We start from the raw sequence: 15,664 nt of genomic DNA, 5'->3' as shown, positions 1-15,664 counted from the left end.
AGAAGAGCGTGACACACCGCAATCAACGAGACACGAAACGAGACATATTTTAAACATGGCTTTTGTTCATGTCTGCAGAATGAGCCAAGTCGGAGCTGGACATATTTAAATTAGCACCTACCCAAACAAGCATCGAGAAAAGCTTGTACATAGAAGTTCCACCCCTCACAGCCCTAACAGAAAACGCACCTCTGGAGTTCTACGTCGCAGGCAACGGAGAAGATTATTTAGATTTAAACAACACCCTGCTCTATTTGACCTGTAAAATAATGGAAGAAGACGGTCGGGACATTGATGCGGCAGCCCGTGTGAGCCTGGTGAAGTACCCCATCGCAGCCATCTTCAGCCAGGTTGACATCACCGTAGGAGACCGATTGATCAGCCAGAGCAACAACTGCTATCCTTACAGAGCCTTTATAGAGTCGGTCCTGAACTACAACGACGCAGTATTCAACAGGGCTCTTTGACAAAGACACAGCCGGGGAACACGAGTCCACAATTTTGGATGGTCCCAATCAGGGGTTCAGAAAAAGAGCATCATACACGACGCAAAGCCGAAAACTAGAGCTCCTGGATCACATTCACGCCGACCTGTTTTTTCAGGACAAACTACTACTGAATGGCGTAGACCTGAAAATAAAACTCACACGAAACAGAGATGCTTTCTGCTTAATGAACAACGCCGGAGAATACAAACTGAGCGTACTCTCTGCATCTTTGTTTGTGAAAAGAGTCAGAGTGTCACCCGGGGTCAGACTGGGACACGCCGAAGCACTCCTGACGGCCAACGCTAAATACCCCATAGACCGCGTACAGATGAAAGTCTTCAGCCTGCCTGCCGGGAGCCGTGTATGTAACCAAGAAAACCTCTTTCTCGGACAGTTACCCAAAGTGGTCATTTTGGGGTTTGTGGACAACGCGGCATTCAGCGGCAGTTTTACCCAAAACCCCTTCAATTTTAAACACTACAACACTAACTTTCTGGCTCTCTACGTGGACGGTGAACAAATCCCCACTAAACCGCTTCAACCAGACTTCCAGAATGGACATTGCGTCCGTTAATATTTGAATCTGGTGAAAACAGCCGGGAAGCGTCTGAAAGACAAACCACTTCTGGTGGACCGCGAGGAGTACGCGCGAGGTTACACATTGTTCGCTTTCAACCTCAGCCCCGACGACGAGTGCACAGGACATTATTCACTTATCAAAACGGGTAATCTGAGAGCTGAAATACGCTTCGCGCTACCGCTACCCACTACAGTTAACATGGTTGTGTACACGCTGTTCGACAACGTGATAGAGCTAGATATGAGACGTCAAGTCATTTACGACTTCAGCTAAAAAGCACTGGAGGCCACACAACCTGCACATAAAGATGAACACCAAACAGCTGGAAGACATTCTAACCCAGGACCGCTACACCCGAGACAGTTTTCTAGGCGTGTTCCCCAGTGATGCCCTACCGCGTGAGAGACTGGCGTGGCCTCCTCTGAGTTTAATAGTTAATACTCACCCACACGACCGCCCCGGTGAACACTGGCTGGCTATTTACTTACCCGACGACGAGGGCGCAGAATTTTTCGACTCCTACGGATTTTCACCCGAAGCCTTTTTTTTTCCCAAGAATATTATTGATTTCTTAAACAGAAATGCTAATTCCATATTTTACAACAACAGACAATCGCAAGATTCTTTTGCGGTGACCTGCGGTCTACATCGTGTCTTTTTTCTATACCATTGTAGCGGCAATGCTTGTTAATAAGACAGAATTAAGCGTTGGTATGCTCCTAAAAGAGGCCCCATCTCACCCTCCATCTCTGTGGTGCAGCCACAGAGAAAGAATTCATGCAAGCTGATTTAAGAGTGTTTTCTTGTGATAAGAAACAAGCTCCCAGACGGGGATGCAATTAGCTGAGCCTGGCTATCATGATCAATGGTCATCTATTGGCGCCTATCAGTCTAGGGAGTGCCGAATGGACATCTGGACTGCATTCCTAAGTGTCAAGAGTAAGTGACCTATATCTCACCTTGACCAACCAATCAGGGACTGGCAGGGCGTGGTAATACCACGTGGGTCTCCAATGCCCGCCAAACTCTCAACCAATCAGCACACATCTGGGTCTTGATCAAAAAGGGAGCGCAAGCTCAGTTCTGGGCTCTCCTTGGCCATTTTCGCGCATCCTCAGAGACAATCACGTGACAACTGCTGTTGTCTGCAAAAGGACTTGGACTTTGTTCAAAGTGCGAGGCCGAGGAACCCGTACGTACTCAGAATTCTACCAACGTGAATGCTCCGCTTGATCAACGGCAGCCTACAGTTGGACCCTCGTCGACAACCTGAATAGCTTATTCAGAAGCAGCGCTGGACCGGGAACGAACCAGTTTCTTCCCAGGCAAAAGAGTGACTTGTGAGGACTCGCGGTCACACTCTGTGCATAGAGACTTTCTACTAGCCAGCCGGACTGCTGGTAGATCCCCTCGGAGCAACGACTGCCCTGCGCGCCGCAGTCAGATTCCTCCGCCCGTCCTACTCCGAGCTGCACCTCGACTGGTTGGCCGGTAGCCAGAGGACGCCGTCACAACGCCCATTGGACAACCGCTGCAACAGAGGCTGCAACAGAGCCTGTCAGCTGGTTTGGTGTTCGTGCCGGGAAATTCCAAATCCAAACACAGTGGATAAGTAAACCCCATGTTCTACATTGCGTCTCGAGAATTCAATTGTACCTCAAGTTGTTATCAATTTAATTCATGAGTAATGTATTTACTTCCGAGTTTAGAGTAACAGTGGGTAATAACACTGATTAGCGATTTGGTAACCGAACGATATATATTGACATATATTCTCTGTTGTGTATCTCTTTGTGATTGCATCTCTTCGAGATTATATACCTTGTATATTGATAACCCTCACCGTAAGGTCTGCCGCTCGTATCCAGGCAGACTAGTATATGTTTGTTGCACAGTTATATTAATAAATGTATCCCGTGTATTGAACCCGTGTGTGCGTTGTTAGTTGTTCTGACGATTGATTTTCTAAAAGCCCCAACGAACAACCTCGTGATTACTGCTACAATTAATAATTGTCTCAGTAAACCCATCAAAACCACTACACCATAGATGTAAAGGTTTATCTTTTAGAAACATTTTAGAACTTTATTCTACGAATGCAATCCAGAATGACCCCATGGTGGAAATGTTTCTGAAAAACCGACGCCGTGTGAGATGGAGACCCTGATACCCTTTTAAGCCATTTGAAAATACGAATGTTCAATTACGCGGGTGTTTACGACAATTTAAAACATGTCATAAATGTTAATCGACCGTCTAAAATAAAAATGAAATCAAACCATTTCGATGTCTGTGTGGTTATTATTTAGAAAGAACACAAAACATGAATTAAAATCAATACAATATTTTTATTATACATTCGCTGTTATAGCACTCAAGCTTTTTTTAATGTTATGTTTAATGTTACATCCAAGCCATTTTCTTACAAAAATTTTTAACTATATTGCTCACGCTTTTTAATATACATTTCAAGTCATTTATCACAAACACACATACCCAGAGAAAAAATGTTACAAAGACAACCATGTGGGTCTAGGTATTAATGATCGTCTCCTTTCAGCGGTTATCTAAGAGACCGGGTCGACCATCGACAACTCTACTGGTTGTTTTAAAGTTTTGACCGACGCTGCACACCCCAGCGGGGCAGCCTTGAGTTTTTCAAGTAGCTCTCGGTTACCAGCGTTGGCTAGCAAGGTGCCCGGCACGTTGGTTTCTGCCATAGCCTCCATGAACACATCCCAACCTTTTGGCTTCTTACCGACCGCAACTGCTTGCTGCTGCGTGAGAGCCCTGACAAGACCAATCATGTGAGAGCCCTCAACGGGTGCCCCCTTGTACACAAATTCCCCTTTTTCATTCCAGGCTATTAATGGTTCATTGCGGGCCATGGTCTTTAACAATATCTTGGCATTTCTCCGGAACCGCTGAGACACACTGTCCAAAATATACCCAAAGTCAGTGTCGCTCAATGTCGGCGGTTGTGCTAACGTGAGTGATAGCTCGGCGGGTGCATTTTCATGTAGTACAACAGTTAAAGTCCCCTTTTCGGAAGTCTCCTGGCGTATTAATGTCAAATACCGTTGTAACACCTAACTGTACAATTTCACTTTTTCATATTCGGCCAGATGCGAGTTCTGAAGAATGTCTCGCATTTCATCATCCAACCGACGGGTTGTTATTTTTTCGAACCCAGACCGCTCTCGGAGTCGATCGAGCTGTTTCTGAGGTACCAGGTACATTTTTTCAGCGTGCTCCAATATTGACGTTGTAGAAGCCCCGTAATCAATGGTACTGCAATACTCAACAGGGTCCCGATAAAACCGCCGGACTGGTTCACCAAGAGTCTCTTTCTTTTAAGAGAAAGACCCTTTCGACTCAAAGTCTTTATAAGCTTACGCTTTCTCTTCAGGGTCCCAAACTGCTTAGCAGATAACGGTATGTTCCCTTTCAAGGTATTCAAGGCAATTTCAGCTATGGCCTGTATAAGATCATTTGTAGCCCTGCAGAGAATAGTTTTCCGCTGCTTGGGGGCGGCTTTCACCAGAAAATTTAAGAGAGTCAGGTTTCTCAGAACGCGTGAAGACATGATGACGCCCCGAACTTGTTTTTTCGACTGAGTCTGTGGTTGCGAGATCACCAACTTTTAGATTTTTTAAATACATAAGCCATGGGTACATCTGGGGGGAAAAGACCTGTTCACAAACGATAGTCATCTGGGGTGTCGGCATTTAAATCCACCAACAAGTAACCGAAAGGTTTTTTAGTAGCGTCATCGAACGCTTCCAAAAAAAAATGGCTTTACCGGGGTACATCTGCCGGGACATGGTTGTAATCTGTAGTTTATCTCTAGGGTTTTTAAACAGCACCATGTAGTTTGTATTTAACGCGATGGTTCTACTTTTCCGGCCTTGACAAAACACATTTTGGACGATATACATGATGCTGAGGTTTCGGTGGTGTACGTATTTGGTAAAAGCTTTTTCTATCTCATTATTTTCACACGCAGACTCCATCAAATCATCAACTACAATCAAATTTACTCTACCCTGCGGCAGTAGCTGGTCGTCGGAAAACGACGTTGGTAGTCCTTCTATAAACTGAATGTATGGAAATTTCACAAGCAACTCAGCGTATAGAGGTCGCCAGCAGCTGTAACACCAGACTGTGTTTTCGGGTTTAAGAGTCATAACGGTATCACCGTTCTCCAAGAGCTGTTTTATAAAATAACTTTTACCGCAATTCGTGGGTCCGGACAACATGCATGAAAAAGGGTGTTTTAACCTGACATCCATCGTGTTAATATCCGTAGGGCAACGATGTCAAATTTTCTTGCAGCACCCGCTTGTCGTACACCACCTTCTGGGTTTTCTTTAAGGTCCGGGTCTCACTGCGCCAATCCTTTTTAACACGCACGATCATCGGCTGTTGAATAGAAATGTGTTTAAATTCCCGGCACTCTGCATAAGGGTTAACGCCATAGTCAAAAACCAAGTTCCGCAGACTCTTAAAGTTAACTTTTTCACAATTGTTCACATTGAGCGTAATGCCTTTTACCTTTAAACAGGCTTTCCCTCCAGACAGTTTGTACCCGTACGACTTGGGTCCTGTTGATACAAACTCGGTGATGTGTTGTCCAGCAGCTATTTCGCTGGTCAGCTCACCCAAGTAGTCACCCAGTTCCGGATTCCACTCACCCTCCCGGCTCACAAAGATAACCGAATCTGTCTCGTGGTACAGACAGTGGCCTTGCAAAGCATTTAGCAGATTGTATAACTCCAAGCGGGCATAGGCGGTTGTAAAGCTAGCGATGAAAATGTTAGTGTTTGAATGGCCTGTATAGTGGTGTTTAGTGTTTCCACGTAACACAGGCTGTGTTTTCATTGATAAACTCGCAGGCTGACACCTCATGATATGGCGTAAATAAGTACCTGAACAATTCATCGGGGTTTCTCACAATGGTGGTCTGTGGTAAATTGTCTCTTTGTCCATACTTCCCCCACAAACTGTTCAAGGCAATTTTTGAAAGCTGTCTTTTGGCCGGATTCTTTTTAATGTTGCCGGGGTCCAGCCGTCACCCGCTTTTTCATAATATTCGCTGATATATCTTTGTTGTTTCGCGACATCTGTACACCCCTCAGGAAACCCCGAAGCTTCCTGTTTCCCTTTCAGATGCAGTTTGATGTAGTCGGTAAAAATATCGTGTGAGGCCTTTTCGAAATGCCAAATTTCGTAAATTTTACACACTCAATACCCCAGATCTAAGGCCATCTGTAATTCAGGGGTGCACCAGACACCAGTCAAGGCGCGATCTTCATCACCGTGCTCACAGGGGGTGGTCTGTTTTGTTTCAGCACACGTACGACACAGTGTGAAAAACAGTTTTTTGTCAATTTTGGTTGGAAGAACTGGAAAGTATAAACGTCTGCGTGGGTAAACTTTCACCTTCGCTAAACCGAAATACCGTTTTAAATCTCCAAAGTTGTTATAAATGATTCGGGGGTGCCCCAGTGGGTATTTTTTAGTTTTGTTCACAAACGGATACAGACTGGTGAAATCATAGCTGTGTAATGCAAACAAATAGCATTTGTTCTCCCCCGAAAAAGTGACTCCCGCGGTTGCAGAGGCTCTGGTAACTGCGCAGCTGTTAAAAATTTACCCAAGTCTCCATTTTCAACAAGCATGTCTCTGAACTCGTGCTCCCACAAAACACGCACGTTAAAACCTCTCATTTTGAGAAAATTAATTTTAACCATCGTACAACCAGCCAAAAGTAGTGTTTGTCAGCGGATTAAAATCGTTTTCACAATAACAAACGCTACAACCATGAAAAAAGCAACCGTTGAGCTCAAAGGCTGTCGGCACTCCGTCAATTACAGCATAACCATCCAGAAAATATGGGCCAACCTTGAACTCACTGGCCGTGGTTAACGGGTGTTGGATTTTAACGGGCTCTGTGTGTTCGATGTACATAAGCCACTTTAACTAACCCCGCCACACACACCGCACGTCTCCAAAACATCACAAATTATCTCTAATACGTGATTTTAAAACGTTAAGACCAATCCGTTAAAGTATGAAGAACAACACCCCATCATTTGTTGCCTATTAATACCTTAAAGACTTTTACGCTTGCGATGTGTGGAAATTTATCTCAAACTTTCGAAAAAGCTGTCGCGAATGTGTTATTAAAAATAAACTGTGTCTTATTACATTATTTTAAAAACTTTAAGACCAAACCCGCGTGTTTAAAATTTCTTTTCTGGGCAAACACATCATTTGTGTTTGCGTTGTGTGTTAATACTTTTAAAGTTTAAAACGTATAAACTGATATGTGAATACTATTCGCTCTCGATAAAACAAGGGGGGGGGGGTCATCACAACATTGGTTGTGATGCGTTTTAAAGCATCACAACCAATTGAAAAATGTCTTGTGTTATGTAGGCGTGGTTACACCATTGGCGCATATTCTTAAACGCTCCGGACTGACAGGGTCGCAGCGCGTCCTTGGCGCTGTCAGACACCGCCCCTTGTTAGGAGCTGCGGAGATGGCTTCTTTGTGTGGAGAAACAACGGGGTCTGCTACTCTACAAAGTGAAGAGGTAGGCGGCTAAAATATTTTTTCTGATCGTGGAATTGTTGTATCGGTGCTTAGCGTATGTCATTTTAATACTTGGTCTTCTTTTTAGCAAAACCCGACCCCACCCTCTGCACCCTGTGACAGCGGCGGGGGTGTGAGTTCAGCTGGGGTACCAGATGTTGAAGAACTGCCGGGTGCTAGCGATGATACCACGCTACAAATGGTAAATATTAACAAAAAACCTTAGCTCAAAAGTTTTTTAAGCCTTTCTTTTCTTTTTCCTTTAATAGAATAAAGAGGATGTGGACGGGTCAATCTTCAGCCTACCAGCACAACTGAATGTTTCGTGTCTATGCTTGTGTGTTCGGCCAAATGTTAATAAAGCTGATGCCCAACAAGGTTTAGCTAACGATGTCCCTAATGAGCCCAATGTTTGAAACACCTACTGTTGAAATAAAGCGGTTCACATTTCACATGGTGTTTGTCCTGCGAGTTCTTTCCGTGAGACTTTACGCAGTCAGTGTGTGTGTGCTTACAACCCTGCTGCTTTTGAGACACGGCTTGTGCAGCGTATAAGCAGCCTGGCCGGACAACCACTCGGCCACCCGGCCGTGGCTGGCGCCGCTCACAACACGGGATCTCGCAGCTCACACCAGACTCTCCGTGCCGCTGTAACTACCCGATTCCCTAGGTTTATAATAGAGCGCACTCAACCCCGCTGCAGACATGGTCCCCTTCCAAACCAATACACACTTTCACATACCTAAAGCGAGGGATGCACCGCCTTTGGGCTTTGGGACCCTGAGGCTCCGGACCGACTGGCCGGGGGGGAAGGCGGGAGTTCCGACCCTTAACAACACACCATTGGCTCCTGAGGGGGCGGGACATGCACAAATAACAACACGCCATTGGCTGACAAGGGGGCGTGGTACCTGCCAAAAGTTTGACGAAAGGTGTCGCTTTATACTACTCAGAACACATGTAAGACTTACACACAACTTTTAATATGCTGTAGTGAATTTGCAGGTATCCTGGGGAGGGAAGAGAACTGATATTAAGGAAATACATATTTAAAGGGGATGTAAGTATTAAATGTGTTTTGTCACATCTGGGTGTTAACTGAATAACATTTTAGCATTATTTTTTGTGTTTTGACTCTATACTTGTGTTTATCAGGAGACAGCAGAAATATTGATGTTTACATTTATATTCACATTCCCAGTGATATTGACTTAGGTACTCCACTATTTACTTGTAGTTTGACTGGTGTCAAAAGTTGAAAATCTCTGCAAACATCAAGATGGCTAAGGACGTGGAAAGAAACTCAATCACATTTAGAGAAGGTAATGTTTAGATCGGATTAATTCAAAGTGTGTCTCTGGGTGCGTTTGATCTACCAACGTTGTGTTTAACTGAAGGACACCCTGACTGAGTGTGCCATAGAAACTGACATTTTTTGTATTTTTTCTACATTCACAGATTTTTGGCTAAAGTAAAAAAAAAGATCGTTGTCATTTTCTTGCCAGCTGGCAGTAATTCTTTTGCACTGATAAGAAAGATGAGCATTTTATCTTTCGCAATGTGTGGATTTCTTGAAAAACAAGTTGTGCCAAAAGCGAAATTAAAAGTTCATTTAAACATAATGCAGAAGCATATTGTCTGTAACAATAAACAGTGGGCGAAGACAGGAAGTAAGGCACTGCTGGGATTTGAACCCAGGATCTCCTGTTTACTAGACAGGCGTTTTAACCAACTAAGCCATAGCGCCAGCAAAGCACTGCCCTTTTTCAGCCAGTTGGACACACTGCTCTGTTATATCTTCGTTCGGTGTGCGGTGAGCCTGATCACTGAGCAAGTTGAGAAAGGATGTGAAATGGCTTTTATCTGCCAATTTCATTACCAAGGAGCTCAATATGCTTTTGATTATCTACAGGGTGTGTAGTGCAACACAGGCGATGGACTGCTGGGATTTGGAGCCAGGATTTCCCGTTAACTAGACAGGTGCTTTAACCAACTAAGCCACGGCGCCGGCAGAATTCTCCTCTTTTACTGCCCCTTGGACACACCGCTCAGAGACACCTGCATTCAGTAAGCTGAGTCGGCTGGCTGAGCATGTTGCCTCCTTTACATTCTGGCCCCGACACTAAGAGAAACGTACAGAAATGGCTTTTATCGGGCACTTTTCATGTCCAATGCGCTTGACATCTCCCACGGGCGACAGAGTTCATTTACGACACTTCCTTTCTTTCTTTCTTCTTTCTGTACTCTTTGATGAAAAAAAAACGAGTAATCATGTAAGGGAAAATGTATTTTTTCATGGAGAAAACGTGCACCAGGAAATGTTGTGTTTAGAAGAAGTGAGTTAACATGAAAAGTGACCTAATTTACCAGAGCAAATGCTCACCTAGCAAGGTCTGCTTTACTACTAGAGAGACGTAGAGTGAAAGATGTGATAATTTCAAGCCGTTGTGGAACAAAACGCTATTTTCTTTTTAATTATAAATGAATTAGAAATTCAGAGCGACACATAAAGGCTTTGTCTGCTTAAAAGTGATGATTTTTAAAAACTGATAAAAATTTGGAAAACACGTTTCTCACGTAGAAATTTAAGATGGGGGTGGGGTATTACTAGTAGTGGCGCTGAACTCACCATGGTGCAATTCATTTACGTGACGGACTAGTGGTTTAATGGATAACGCATCTGATTTCGGTTTATTAGATTGTCGATTCGACTTCTACCGGGGTTGTGTGATTTAAATCAGGCTCCTCAGAAATAGAAGTCCGTTATGTAAATAGACCGCACCTGAAAGCAAACGTTGGGTCTGGTTTCCTTTCTTTCCTGCATGAAATAGCAAATCGTTACAAAAAACACCAGCTAATGTCCAATAGCGTTAGTCATTTAAGCTAACATGAATATACTGTAGGTCTTGGTACATGGGAGTGGATTTCAACCACAATTAAAAAAGGACAAATTGTAATTACAGGCTTCAGACACTTTTTCATACAAAAGTGACCAAACACTCCCTAACTTTCAGGTTTGCTTGAACCTGTAACAAAAACGAGGTCTGAAACTTCCATTCTCTGATATCACTGTCTCTAAAGCCAGTGATGTTTCACGGATGTGCAGTGTGCCTTTTCTCTTGTCATGTTCATGATGATTCGCTGAATAAGCTCCTGACTGGGTGTTCTGTACTGCGCTGTTACTTTGTTCAATTACCTATGTGGTGTACAGATAAAACCAGACTGCATGGTGTAATTTCCGGGTTCAGCACCAGCAGCACCTGCAAACTCATCAGCTGACCTCAACGTGATTTGAACATGCAACCTTCTGATCTGGAGTCAGATGCGCTTCTGTTGCGCCACAAGGTCGCTCACCACCCGTCCTTTTAATTCCCCCAAAGAGAACAATCAGTGTCCCTGAAAAATATTTTTTTTCATTCTCTCCTGTGTGGAGCGCCGCTCTTCCAACGAGGGTCTCTTCTTCCCCAACCACAGATTATTCTTTCCGCCCGGCTCTCTCACAGAGAGCAGACACACCGTCTCCACTGATGTGTTTACTACATCTATAGATCTCACCCCCTACAGCCCCGATATTCCTGGACAGGATACTTACCACCAGCCTCGTGAACTTCTCATCTTGACCTCTCCCAGGAGGAGCACAATTAACACAGAATCCTCTCTCCATTTAGCAAATAACACAAAACACTGTTTACCTGTCAAGACAGAAAACCGGGCTGCTCCAGGTGAGGCTTGAACTCACAACCGCGGCATGACTCCACTAATCATGTCATTTTACAAAGCCTGAACCTGGAAAGAGATTGGAAGCCGAGAAGTTATGGTGTTTTTTTAATACTTGCCTACTCTTTCAATTTTTCCGTCAAGTCTTTTATTTGGTAGTACTTTCAATTGATGTTAATCCTTGTCCCGATGCACGTTCTGGGCCATGGTGCATCTTGAATAATGTTCTTATAGGCTTCAGTTTGGAAAAGTGCGCTCTTCAGAAGCTACCAAAACCGCTAATGGTTACATAACACTTAATGCAAAAGCAACGTTCGGGTTTGAAAAAAAATATTACTTGCTATGAATACAAACACTGTTACAGGAGGCGTGTTAGGGATATTTTAGCTTAGATCATCAATTCATCTTACATTTCTTCTCCATCTATATCAACAGCGTAATCGCTACTGAGTGCTAAAGGCAGGTCCTGGCAATACAATCTTCTTTAGAAAACATTTTTAAAACTATTTCCACTACCATACGTAAAGTAAAAGATAGTGATTGCACGCAACGAATAAAATCTCTTTTCCAGGGACGTTGTAGTTAGATGCAAATTACAATCGAAAATGTATCAGCTTTAACATTTTCTTTTGGATTCACAGGACAGTCAGCATGAGTCATCAAAGAGCCTGTAGTGGCAAGAAGTTTAAAAGCGCACTAGTGATCTGTCTTTGGTCAAAGGAATTGCTGGAGCAGTAGGACGCAGAGCAATATCTAGCAGCTGTAGACGATGTTTGGGGAAGAGATAATTCTGTTTTCAGCACAGGGAGTGAGAATGAGCTCAGTCCGGCTCCCAGCAGAATCCATTCTGGTTTTGTTACTGTTAGACTGTGCGTCTGAGGCTCTTTGGATCGCAAAAAATAAGTTCACAATACGATAAAAAACACAGAAAGCACAAACGTAATAATATAATGATACAAAATCAATACCAAATCATAAAGCCAATTAAGTACCTATCCTTTGAAAACAGTGACATTTGTATCTACTTTTGAATTACAAATCAGACAGCGTAGTCCCTTAATTCAAAGATCAGATCTTGGCCAAAACAAGACAACCAGATGTTAGCTGAATTCGGAACAAGAGCCTCTGCTTCATCGTTTATTGAGCTTTTGATCAACGTCTGAGTGAAAAAGAGTCGCTATTTTAACTATTTGATTAAAGTTCACAAAAGCACCTTCCTTCGAGCTGGGGTCGAAACAGCGACTTAAGGATTCCTAACTGTTTCTAATACAGTCAGCCGCACTACCAACTGAGCTATCGAAGGGGTTTAAAGCACTCCTCTCTGGCACATATTGCCCAATGTAGTGAAACATTCCGGGTACTTAAATTCCAGTTCGACATCAAGTTTCCAACTCGTTTCCTTAGACTTGTTTACCTTGAATTTAAGCCACAAACCAGGATTCTACTGTATAATCTTCCAGGGATGTTACAAAATGTTTGATGGGGCATCAATCATTACAGGCGGAAATTCACTCCTTTTTTTTTCTCGAGGCATCATATTAAATGATCCATTTCATTTGGATCAAGAAGAGGATCACCATGAGAAATAGAACAAACTGTTTGATTCCGTCTTTATTGGGAGCTGTATCACAGCTAATGCATGTAAAGCCTTCAGTATGCGATAGTGAGAGCTCAGTTATGCCAGGGAGTGGGAGTGAAGAGAACTGAACTGAAATTTAGCAAATTCATATTTAAATAGAGAGTAAATCATCAAAGTGTTCTGTCACTTAAAACTTATTATAACACTACCAGGAGTGGGGATTGAACCCACGTGGACATTTGTCCATTGGATCTTAAGTCCAACGCCTTAACCACTCGACCATCCTGGTCTACAACGATATGCTCTTCAGTTGTTTAGCATTTAAATATGATTCAACAATTAAAAAATATAAAACCACAAAACCTCTTAGAGTTGCGAGAATACTTCCTTTGTGTATAAAATACATTGTGAATGCTTTCTTTACTTTTTCGTTTTTATGACATTTTTTTGACCGAGCACGAATATTCTTTTGTCCATATCTTCCCAATGGAAGCACAGAACGCCGTCAAACCAAATGCATTTTAAAGACCAAGACTTGTGGATATTTCCAAAGCCTCTACATCAAACTATCAGTGGGCTAATTATCTTTTTTTAAACCTCCGGTTTTTCATCAATGCATAATTACGCACTTACTGGAACCCGGAGGACCGCTGTGTACAGACGTTCACAACGTGAGAAACACTGTTCAATATGGCTTCGTGCGAAAAACCTGTATATGACCATAGGAAGCAGAACAGTGCAGTCTCCAATTACCCAGACTGTAAGCACAGAAATAAAGCTTTGTTTGATTTCTGAAACCCTTCCTTTACGCCCTGTTTTAATTCAGTTAAGGGTCAACTATATTGACAATACTACTGACAGCAGGAAGATTAAAATATTCTTTACTCAGCAGCTTATTAAAAACAGCTCCCATGATGTTCAAACCGATTTTTTACACAGAACACTGACACAGCTTTTCATTCTGAATCTCTTTTTCTTGTGCTTTTATTTAATATGGCACAATGCACTGGGATAGGGGTATTCTGTTCACAAACCAATAGCATTTAAATCACAGCACCTACAATGCTGCAAGTAAGTGTTTTGCACACTAAGCAGGTCTTCTGACTTTTCCCAGCTTTGTGTTGGGTTGTGGAACCTTTATTTTTTATGATTTTCTGTAGATAACACTACAGGTATACACTGGGATAGGTGGGTCTTTTTCATGGCTCAATAGTAATTCAAATACAACAGCCACACTGCTGAAACCATATGTTTTACATACCAGACAAGGCCCCTAACTCATACAACCTTGCTGTGGCTGTGGCCTCTTTCTTTATTTTTTTATGATTTTCTGAAAGTAACACTACAGGTAATACACTGGGACAGGTGGGTCTTCTTCATGGCTCAATAGTGTAGTGGTTTGATGGGTTTACAATTATTAATTGTAACAGTAATCACGAGGTTGTTCGTTGTAGCTTTTAGAAAATCAATCGTCAAACAACTAACAACACACACACACGGGTTCGATACACGAGATACAATTATTAATATAAATTGTGCACCAAAGATATACTAGTCTGCCTGGATACGAGCGGCAGACCTTACTGTGAGGGTTATCAATATACAAGGTATATAATCTCGAAGAGATGCAAACACAAAGAGATACACAACAGAGAATATATGTCAATATATATCGTTCGGTTACCAAATCGCTAACCAGTGTTATTACCCACTGTTACTCTAAACTCGGAAGTAAATACATTACTCATGAATTAAATTGATAACAACTTGTGTTGAGGTACAATTGAATTCTCGAGACGCAATGTAGAACATGGGGTTTACTTATCCACTGTGTATGGATTTGGAATCTCCCGCCACGAACACCAAACCAGCTGACAGGCTCTGTTGCAGCCTCTGTTGCAGCGGTTGTCCAATGGGCGTTGTGTCGGCGTCCTCTGTCTACCGGCCAACCAGTCAAGGTGCAGCTCGGAGTAGGATGGGCGGAGGAATCTGACTGCGGCGCGCAGGGCAGTTGTTGCTCTGAGGGGATCTACCAGGAGTCCGGCTGGCTAGTAGAAAGTCTCTATGCACAGAGTGTGACCGCGAGTCCTCACAAGTCACTCTTTTGCCCGGGAAGAAGCTGGTTCGTTCCCGGTCCAGCGCTGCTTCTGAATAAGCTATTCAGGTTGTCAACGAGGGTCCAACTGTAGGCTGCCGTTGATCAAGCGAAGCATTCACGTTGGTAGAATTCTGAGAACGTACGGGATCCTCGGCCTCGCGCTTAGAACAAAGTCCAAGTCCTTTTGCAGACAACAGCAGTTGTCACGTGATTGTCTCTGAGGATGCGCGAAAATGGCCAAGGAGAGCCCCGATCTGAGCTTGCGCTCCCTTTTTGACCAAGACCCAGATGTGTGCTGATTGGTTGAGAGTTTGGCGGGCATTGGAGACCCACATGGTATTACCACGCCCTGCCAGTCCCTGATTGGTTGGTCAAGATGAGATATAATTCACTTACTCTTGACACTTAGGAATGCAGTCCAGATGTCCATTCGGCACTCCCTAGACTGATAGGCGCCAATGGATGACCATTGATCATGATAGCCAGGCTTAGCTAACTGCATCCCCGTCTGGGAGCTTGTTCCTTATCAAAAGAAAACATCTTAAATCAGCCTGCATGAATATTTTCTCTGTGGCTGCACCACAGAGATGGAGGGTGAGATGGG

The 15,664-nt window shown here is 43.4% G+C and overlaps 2 non-coding genes across 2 annotated transcripts; both read right to left on the bottom strand.

The window, feature by feature from the left end:
- Positions 1–9,339: 9,339 nt before the first annotated feature.
- On the bottom strand, positions 9,340–9,413 carry trnat-agu (transfer RNA threonine (anticodon AGU)). The gene has a single exon. It is a non-coding gene; the product is annotated as a tRNA-Thr (tRNA).
- Positions 9,414–13,168: 3,755 nt separating this feature from the next.
- On the bottom strand, positions 13,169–13,251 carry trnal-uaa (transfer RNA leucine (anticodon UAA)). The gene has a single exon. It is a non-coding gene; the product is annotated as a tRNA-Leu (tRNA).
- Positions 13,252–15,664: the final 2,413 nt, after the last annotated feature.

This window comes from Lepisosteus oculatus, chromosome 14 (genome assembly GCF_040954835.1).
Source record: "Lepisosteus oculatus isolate fLepOcu1 chromosome 14, fLepOcu1.hap2, whole genome shotgun sequence".
Classification (NCBI taxonomy): Eukaryota; Metazoa; Chordata; class Actinopteri; order Semionotiformes; family Lepisosteidae; genus Lepisosteus; species Lepisosteus oculatus.
Note: the sequence above shows the minus strand (reverse complement) of the source record. Positions and strands in the feature narration are given on the sequence as shown.